Source organism: Lactuca serriola, chromosome 4 (assembly GCF_051521515.1).
Source record: "Lactuca serriola cultivar US96UC23 chromosome 4, Lser_US96UC23_V15, whole genome shotgun sequence".
NCBI classification, from domain to species: domain Eukaryota; kingdom Viridiplantae; phylum Streptophyta; class Magnoliopsida; order Asterales; family Asteraceae; genus Lactuca; species Lactuca serriola.
The window spans coordinates 118,989,310-119,000,145 of NC_136411.1; positions in this window are offsets into that span (position 1 = coordinate 118,989,310).

Consider the following 10,836-nt stretch of genomic DNA (forward strand, 5'->3'; position numbering starts at 1 on the left):
GTTGTGCTTTTCTTATCAGTGGAAGGTTATGACTCTTATACACTTATGTTACATGTTCTTTTGTACGTTTGTTTTTGGGAACGCTTGCTATAATATGTGTGGTGAACATGTTTTTGGGGAAAGGTTATGAACCTTTTTAACTCCCTGGCTTCCTTCTTGAAGCATTTTCACTCATGTGACGTTGGATGATCAATCCTTATTGTCACATGGTAAATGTACACAACCTCTTTATTTTATTTTTCAAGCTTGAAAATAAGGAGCATCTGAATTGCTCTTTTTTTTTTCTAATGCATCTATTGTTAGAGTGTCACAAAAATGGAAATAGTAAACTAATTCTTAGTAATTAATTTTACATTCCAAGACCAATAATCAATGCCTTTTCTAACATTTGATTTAACTTTGACACTCGTTTAAGAGTTGAAATGGCGCAGGCTCTGCACATTTCAAGTTCTTGGTATTGCACTCCTGTTTTGGGCTTCTAGTACGTAAGTGCCATTCTTATGGACTTCTCCAATTTTTTACGGTTCCTCCCAAGTGATGCTGAGTTTTCCTAATGGTTCGGTATGGTTGGACTCGTTTTTTATTAACACCCATTCTCCAAATTTTGAAGTTCTTGACCCGGACTTGGCAGTTGTAATAGTTCTCGGTACGCGATTTGTACAACGCTTGATGCATCTGTGTAGCCTCGCGTTTTTCATCTAGCATGTCTAAATCCTGGCGTCACCCTACTTCATTGGTCGTTTCCTCGAAACTCTATATTCGTAGTGAGACAACTACTATTTCCAATGGGTGGACTGCTTCCGTCCCATAGGTAAGGTTGAATGGAGTTTCTCCCATGCTCGACCTTGCCACTACAAGAAAAATACCCTTTAATGACGTGTGAACAATGACACTCGCTGATTTCCGATACGCATTTTTGTGTGTCCTTAAAAATAATGTCAGCCTTCCAAATTCTGAAGGATAGAGGACGCACATTTTTGCGTGCCTTAAACTTAATGTCCAACAAAAAAATACAAACACGGAGGGCACTTGTTTTAAATGTGTGTCCTCTAGAAATGTCGCTTTATATTTTTTTATCAAACGCGCGTTTTTGAAGGGAAAAAATGAAATCCTCTGAGATTCTAAAATTTTGAAGTGCCCGCTTCTTTAATCTCTCCTCTGTATCCCCCTTCATTCACTAATTCCTAGGGTTTTTTCAACCATTCTACCTAGGGCTTTTTCAAGGATATTCAAAACTCTCTCCGTTTCTCGATCGATTCTCCTAGGCCTCTGCAACAATCGACGATCTCACTTCAGGCTTACTTCTTCTCCGATGAGCATAGGATCACCTCCCCGTGTCCATCCTCCTTGTCATAAAATCATTCAACTAGGGATTTTTTTCCTCCATCTCTTCAAGTCCGTCTTCCCGAAATAAGGAAGAAACTAGTTTGATTTCTCCCCTATAACTTGGTACGACTTCTCTTAATTCCAAATTCACTCTTCACTATTTAGGTTATCAGCTCAAAAAATTCTCCCTAAAACCTGGTTTGATTTATCAAACATTCCAACGAACCTATTTTTCAAAATGAAACCCATATGGGAGTTTGTTTTCTCCCTCATTCCCATATCAGAGTTCAATTTCTGCCATATCCTCATAATTTCTAACTAGCGCTTTTGAATCATTCACATGTTGAAGATCAGAAATCAGAGGTTCAAGGTAAAATTGGTGCTACAAATTGATTGCTTTGTATTTTTCAAAAGGTAACACATCGAGCTCCTTCCTTGTCCAATGAAAAAATGGTGGACGGCCTTTCTTAACTTCATTGCATTCTTCGCTCATGCCAACGTCTCTATCAATAAGTAAAAAAATTCCAAGCGTTTCCCCAAAGCTATTTGACACTGTGCCACATCCTGCTTGGTTTGAAGCGCCATTCTCTTGGTGAGTCACCCTCTATCAGGAGCTCTAGCCACCGCCACAAAGAGACTTGGAGGTGGGTTTTACTATTTATCTTAGGGTTCTCCTCAACCTCCTTACTTTTTAATCGGTCCGACCAGCTCGTGGTTTCATTCTAGGGTTTTGTTTCCATCTTCCTCTAGAACACCACATGATTCATCCTTATTATCTTTTCTTTTACATGCTTTGAAAGAACAACAATTATATGTTCCCCTTCATTTGATTTTTGGGTCTTTTCAACCAAAATTATAGAATTAGATTTCAATTTGGATTCCAGTTCATGAGGTATGGTTAGCTTTTGGTTGTAGTTCGTTTTAGAGCTTCAATTTTTCACCCGTTTTCACCTAAATTCATCTTCTAGCTTTTTGTTTCTCTGCATATATATTAAAGTCTTATATTTATTCTCTTCTCTTCCATTTGAAGGTGAATACACAACATCTCTCAGTATAAGTGATTAGTTCGATCCCACAGTCTTTTAGTCTTACTCTTTGGGATTATTTCATTTTGGAAGGTTTGTGTTACAAGTTTCTATTAGTTGAATGGGATCCAGATGAACAATCCCTGTGAGCAGAGCTACTTATCAAGTACGTAATCCTTTATTGTGTTAATCGTTGCTAGAAGTTGAGCTATTTGGAATTAATTAGTTTATATATGCTTTGTGGGTATGATAATTTTGGGGGTTTTCTATTTTTGGTGTGACTATCAACTGGAGATTATAGGAAAATATAATTTGGGTTTTTTTTTAATTATTTTTCATATTAAAATATAATTTATGATTTGTGGTTGCTTAAGTGTATAAGACTATAATCATGTCTGAATAAACACACAAGTGCAACTTATTCACATTCAACTGAGAGTACCAAAATACGGATGGACAACACAAAAAGTTTCCCACTTGATGAATTTTGTGGTTAATGGATGTAAGGTTGCTACTCATTTTCATAGTTTCTTTACCTTTTATCTACCTGTATATTTGATTCTTATACATTCATATGCCTTTCCATAGTAAGAGCTCTTTAATTTGGATTTTCCTAGTTTTCTATTTTCTCAACATACATGTCACTTGTTATTCTTGGCTGAGATATACCATCAGGTATTCACAATTAAGAAACTCTGTAATCCTTTTTTTATTATCTTTAGTCACAATTTTGTAATGTTTTTTTGTTGATATAAATAATAAATTTGGTTCATGCCTCTGAATATCTGGCAATAAGCCTTCCAGCTGATAAACTCAGACCTGCATATTTCATTGTTAATGGAGTTATATACTTCCTTCAGGTAATCCAAAAACTCACAACCAAACTAGTGTTTTTTTATAATTTTTTTCTTTGAACTATGTTGTAATTGTATTTAAACATTAGATTTGCATCTGGATATACATGAGATTCAGCCCTGTTGGTGTGGAGATTGCTGAACTACTTCTCTCGGGTTTGACAAATTAAAAAAAACTACTTAGGCTTATTTATTTTTTAAAATTTTAAGGAGTTGGAATCAAGAACATTGAAATTTGGTGATTTGATTGGACAACAGAGGCAACTAAAGAGGCGGATCATGTGGATCTCAGGTCCAAAATGCTCACCATATTTATCCCACTCCTTGTTGATGAGGTTTTTAATGTGATTATTCTTCATTTTTTTTCTTAATCTTACTACCTGTTTCTTATTTCTTTTTCACTTAATAGTTAATAGAGCTCCTCTTAATAGTTAACTATTCAGAAGCTCCTTTTTACCTTTTCATCTTGTCTGATCATTTTACCCTTTCTCTATATATAGCTCTTACTCTGTTCTCATGTATGATCGTTATACCCTTTCTTCATATGTTGTTGGGTTAGTTGATGAATGGGTTGCACGTTTCTTTGAGGAGCTTGACTATATTAATGAGGGTGAAAATGGAACATTAGACCCTACTATTCTTGATTCTGGTAAGAATTAATTATTTAATTCTTTAATTCTTTAATTATTTAATGTTTTCATTGTTGTGATAATGGTGTAATGGAGGAGCATAACCAGGTGCCACCTGCTGTCCATACCTAGAAGCCGGCGGAGGAGGAGCATAACCACCAGGGTGATTATACCCATCATTATTAACAAGAGCAGGGGCAGTAGTACCATACTGAGGGCAAGGTTGTTGGGTGGGCCCAACTGACATAGGGTAAGGCTACTGCTGCTGCTGCTAACGAGGTGGAGGTGGTCCGTAAGGCTGACCATATGGTCCCTGCTGCTGTGGCGGCATGTTGTAGGCAAGGGGATTACCATACTGATCAAGTTGCTGCTGTTGCTGACCATATCCTTGATTTTGAGGGTAAGTTGAAGGTTGAGGCTGGGTGGCTTGTGCTTGTCGTCCATATGAAGAATATGAATGTTGATCCATGTCAGCTACCCTTTTTTCCTGAAAAATTAAAAAAATAAACATTTAAATATATCATTTAAATCTAATATCTCAAGAAAAAAAAGCACAACAGACACTTGTCTTGCCTCTTTCCTTTTTTTCTGCTCGTTGATCGCTCCTAAAAGTGAATCCTGTAGAGCCCTTGTAGAGCCCTTATTGACACTTGATGTCATTGTAGTTTGTTTAATCCTATAAATATAAAGAAAATGTTAAAAAAAAGATTGGAATGGAATCCAATTCCAAATCCTATGGAATTATATACTCCAAACCTGTTGGCAGATTTCTTCTCCAACATCAAAGACTTGGTTTCCATTGGTTTTAAAGATTTATATTCTTTCACAATGCTGCAAATGTTACAATATATATGAAATGAGTAAATGACACAACTTGTATAACTACAAGAAGACAAATTATTTAAAGTAAAATGCCAAAAAAAATGATACCTTTTATTTAGAGGAATACTTTTGCCTTCACAATACTCATACTTGATTCCTAACATAAGATTTTCATGATTCATCCATGCGATTTTAATAGTTTTATGTCAAAAGAAAAAAGAGAAGGTGACAAATATAGTAAAAGAAAATGTTAAATGTTAACACTCACTTCTGTTTTATAGTTTTTCTCATAGAATGTGCAATGGGAGTAGCAGGTTGAGGTGCCTTCTTTTCTTTTTCCTTAATGTGTAAAATTTTAATTTCCTTTGTTTTAGCCTTCACAAAATTAAAGTCATGAGCCTTCAATTTTGGCTTTTGTTGTTTCATTTCTGATGTAGGCTTTATCTAAAACGAGTAGATGAAAAGTGCTTAAGAACATGGATATAATTATATAAAATTTATACACAAATATACATGAATAAAGGACATACCATTGTAACCATATTTTTGTCCTTTTTTGGAGTGTGAGTAATAAGGGATGAAGAATTGGGTTGATTGGTATTTTTATGCATATTTAATAAGTGATTGATGTGAATTGATTCAGGTTGTGGAGCTGGACTTTTGTATCCAAGTGAAGGTATTCATAGAACATGGGATGGTGGATATAGGATAACATCAACCGCTGCAACGTGGGACCAAGCTGCTTTTGTTCTTAGTGTCCCAAGAAGAAACCCTGCAGATGAGACACATGCATATGAGACACAAGCAGATGAGACACAGGAAACATTGTGCACTTCTGCGTTTCCTAATACACATGTTAAGGTCAACAATCTCCTTTCCTTTCCTTTCCTTTTTTATTTTTACAATAATGATAATTATATCATTTCTTATGCATGACATACATACATTTCATAAGTATTTTAGTTTCTAATCATTATTTGTTTCATTCCTACTACCTTTTTAAATGCAGAATAATATATTTTTTTAATTATTATTTATGTGGGCAGAATATCGCAAGGTTGTTCCATGGACAACTAGTGTTCTTTGTGGGTATGTGTTTGAACTTTGATGCAACAAAATTTGAGGTTTTATTTCTTGTTTGCAATTTGTATGTTTTGTTGATTTTAGTGGATAAAGACCTTGTAGTTTGTTTCGTGTATTTTGTGCATCAGGTAAAGTTGATGGAAGAAAGGAATATGAAGCCACTTGATTCAAATCTTGCAGCATTATCAGCAAGATGCAGTAAAGACTTGGAGTTGAATTTGCTTAAGTCATTCTTGAGTGAGATGGGCCAATGTACAACTGCTTATCCATATAATCAGCTACTTGGAGCATTAGTCTTAAAGAATTATGAAAGGAAAGATGCAACTTTACTTAGTTGGAATTTGATGTACTGAGTAGATTAGATGCAAATTTAGATATTGTAAGAAACAGAATTGTATGAAATTAAATTTTATGCAATGGATTGTATTTTTTGTATATGATATTTTATTTCTATTATGAGACATTAAATGCAAATTTAATTTAAAAATTAATAAATATATAAATATATATTTTTTAGAACATTTAAAATTATGATACGCAAAAATGTGTGTCATGTTCATTTATGACATGGCCTTTCTTGATAGGGGCTTCCTTGATACGCATTGCGTGTCATAAACGCGCGCGTCGTAAGGTAATGACACACAAATGCATGTCGTCTTCCTTTATGACAGATCCTTCCTTGATACGCATTGCGTGTCATAACCTGCGTCGTAAATGTGCGTCATAAATGCGCGTCGTCTCTCTTTATGACAGGGCCTTTCTTGACGCGCATTTGCGTGTCGTCTGAGCGTTTTACGACGCGCAATGAGCGTCGTAAAAGGCTGTTTTTCTAATAGTGTGCGATGGTAGGATATGACCATAGTATTGTCGGGAGCTCGTCTACCTAGGTAGACTTTGATTTGAGTAACCTTTTCTTTAAACCATTAACTATGATTTTGTTTGATATCTCGGTTAGTGTGCACCATAGACATGAACCGACTGTGGATCTTCTTGTTTTCACACAAATCCTTGAAGGGGCCCCATTCAAATTGTGTGCCATTATCACTTATGAGAACTTTGGGTGTGCCAAGCGAGCCAAGATATTTTTGGTCATGAACTTTATCATTTTCTTTCCCGAGACGGTGGCCAGTGGTTCCGTCTCTATCCACTTTGTAAAATAATCCACAACAAATAACAAGAATTTCACACCCCCTGGCGCTGGTGGGAATGGTCCCAATATGTCAATCCCCCACTGATGGAAGGGCCAGGGGCTGGTGATGATGGTCAACCGCATGGCCGATTGATTATGGAAAGGAGCGAATGCCTAACATTCTTTATATTTCTTGGTTAGGGTTGCTGCCTCGTTGTATATGTCTGGGTAATATACTCTTAGGTGGAGTATTTTTCCCTTGAGTGCTCGAGCCCCTTCGTGCACTGCCGTGTCTCCAGAATGACTTTCCTCCAGGAGCGTATGTCCTTTTGTCTTAAAGATGCACTTTAGCTATGGGCTTAAATACCCTCTTCGATACAGTTGGTTGTCTCTAATTGCGAAATGTGACACCCTGACCTTGACTTTTCTCGCTTTTGCCGAGTCGTCTGGGAGTACACCGTGGCACAAGTAATTGACGTATGGTTTGGTCTATTGTTGGATTAGGTGTCTAAGTCCATAAATATAATTTGTATGTACTTGACCCGATAGTAGCATGGTCTATTTTGGGTTGCATTCACCAAAACAATTTGATAGGATGGATATTTGAGAAAGAGGTTATTTGTGATTTATTAATATATTCTATATAATATATTAATTGAGAATTCATACTATTTAATTAGTATTGATCAAGAATTAATTTGGAATTAATATAGTGCTCAAAAGAGACAAATTAAATTAACAGGGACTGATTATATAAATCAGTGATACATATGGTTTGGGCTAATGATCCATGATTGATTTGTGATGGACTAAGCTTATGAGATAGTCCATGAAGTGTTAGTCCAAATAAATTGTTGGATCATAAGCCTAAGTGTAAGAATTAGGGTTTACAAATGACTCTTGGAATTCTATACTATATATGTAACCTCTAAGCCCCAAAAATTCGGCACCAAGAGTATTCCAAGAGGTATAGTCGATTTTTGGTGCTCCAAGCTCTCTCTCATTGTCATCCAATTGTTAGTGGTGTTTTGTGAAACATTTGAGGCATCACACTTGAGGTGCTAAGCTCTTGAAAGACCAACTTATACACGATACAACAAGAGGTAATCATCTAACTAGTTTTTTATGATTTAAATATCAAATTTGTATGTTAGTTAGGCTTCATGCTTTGGAAAAATGAAATTGCATGTATAATTAGAGAAAACTTAGATCCAAAGCATTAGGGTTGTATGTGCACCATAGGGATGTTATAGTGCTCAAAACCCATCAGTGGTATCAGAGACTAGGGTGTTTTCTGTTATATTGATGCAATTGTTTGTTTTTTAAAGCTGAAAAAATGTGTTTTCTGGCCATTGACTGCTGGACTCGTTGAGTCTCATATGGGAACTCGACGAGTTGGATCATATGAGATGAACTCGTCGAGTCCATGCCATGAACTCGACGAGTAGGATCCCCTATTTGCAGTTCTTTTTTTTGTTGGCAGAATTAGATTAGGATCATTACCACAAATTGTTTTGTATCATAAAATTCCTTTTTCTGATATGGTGATGATTATCCTCATCCAATTAAAAGACAACTTTCAAATTTTATGATAATAAGTTGATTATTTGTATTGTTTGATTTGAATTGCCTTGCTATGTGAAATGAATTAGGTCAATTTGGTAAATAATAAATTATATGATAATTTTATTAGTTGAATTTGATCTAAATGGTTCTTGAAGAGTTTCATAACTTGTCCTCAAGTTATGGAATATGAAAAGTCTCATTCATGAAACATTAACTCCTTAAGTTATGGAATTCAAGAGCTTGTGAAGAGTTTCAAAACTTGTCCTCAAGTTTTGAAATTTGAAAAGTCTCATTTATGAAACATTAAAATTCCAAACCCTAGAATTTTAAAAGTTTAACATTAACCCTTATACTATTATAATATTAAAAGTTTAATACTTATATATATATATATATATATATATATATATATATATATATATATATATATGTATGTATGTATAAGACAAGTTAGTCTTACCGATAGTAGGCCTCATTCACGAAGCCGATCTATAAGGGGGTATAAGGAAACTGCCTATAAAATGGTAGTTGAATGGGTGTCCACTCTCACCCACCGCTTCCTTGATTGGTGGAGGGTCGTTAGCCGAATAGGTAGGATAGGACATTAATTAATTCTCATTAAAAATTATAATGATAATTATAAAGTAACTAAATGTTTTCTAAATTTCTAATCTTAGTTACTCTAGGAATAATGTGAAAATGGTGCTATTCCATGAAATTGCACTTTGCACCTTGCCAAGTCGTTACTGGAGCGGGTGTGGTTAACCGGCACACTAATGTGGGACTAGCAAAGGTGACAAAGGGTAGCTTGAGGTTTTTCATAGATCAATGGAGCGTGTCTGGTTAACCGGTACATTGATTACGTGATAAATGACATCAAGAGTACCAAGCACATTTGCATGGCTATTCACTCCTTGTTTGTGATCCTCCGTATCCCGGTCACAAACTTGAAGGGAATAATCAAGATTTAAACATGCCGTTGAAAAATTCAATGAATCTCAAAAGAATCTAGGAATTTCAATTCATTTAAAACTTAATAATCTTTTACGTTTTTCATGGTGGAAATTGGTAAATCGTCATTTACCTACATTCAAATATTTTGCAATTGGATTATGGCATCCCTTTTCCGAATTGTGAAATATTGTGTTGGGTCATAGCCTTGATATTTCATTTGGGTGTTATTTTAAGGATTCGTATCTAATCTAAACTTTTTCTTTCTTTTTAGATGTCTTCCAACACCGCTTCTGGCTCAAACCCTTCTGGATCTTTCTCCCTCATGAACTTGTGTGGGAGGGTCATTTTCGATGGATCAAATTTCAATGATTGGATTTGGAACATTCGGATGGTCACTTGTTACAAGGACAAGGAATATGTCCTCGATAAAGAGCTTAAGGATGTGGATGAAGCAATTGTTACTCCTGAAGAGGTAGCTGAATATGGGGCTCATGAGAAGGACGCGACAAAGGTGTCGTGTGTCGTGCTTGCCACTATAACAACTGAACACCAAAAGTCCTATGAGGACTACTATACTTTTGAGATGCACCAAGACTTGATGGAAAGTTACCATCAAAGTGCTCGACAAGAAAGGCATGAAATCATTTCCTCCATGAAAACAACAAAAATGAAGGATGGAGAGTCTATCATAGCTCACATGCAAAAGATGCAAAGGTTTGTGGACCGCTTGCTGAAGTTGAATGGCAAATTCGATGAAGAGTTGGCCATTGACATTATCTTACACTATTTAGCTTCTTGTTATGATTAGTTTCGTATGACTTATCATATGAACAACGAAGAGGTCACTCTTAAGCAAGCTTCAAGGCCTACTGAGAACTATTGAAAGTAGTTTGAAAGGCAAATCTATTGCTCCTACTCCTACCACTACTGCCCCAGTCCTGACAATTGGACATGGTAAAGGGAAGAAAAGGAAAGCTCCTTCAAAGAATCACAAGGGAAAGTCTTGTGATGGATCCTCTTCTAGTGGGTCCTCTTTGGCCTTGTAGTCTTGAGTGTATCCAATGTAATTCAGAAACGTCTGAAACTCTTCAGACGTTGGCTCTACAACTTTTAAACCCTTTGGGTTTGCTTTTACACATATCGCCTTGAGAATGGTCGATTTGTAGATGGGAACGGTTCTATCACCGAAGATTATGGTCTCTAAAGTACCATCTTCGAGTCTGATACTGGTGAAAGCGCGATGAAGGTGATGAAGCGGTAGTGGAGGTTCAAGTATTTTGGTGAGGGGAATGGAGATAGGGTGATTTGCAATAAACTCGATCATTACCCTGATTGATTCATCATAGTCCATTGGATTTAGGGAAAACAGTTGGATAGTGTCTCTCAGAAAGGGTTCTTGATCGGCAGATGAGGATGAACCCTTGGATCCTTTGGATGATTTCTTCCTT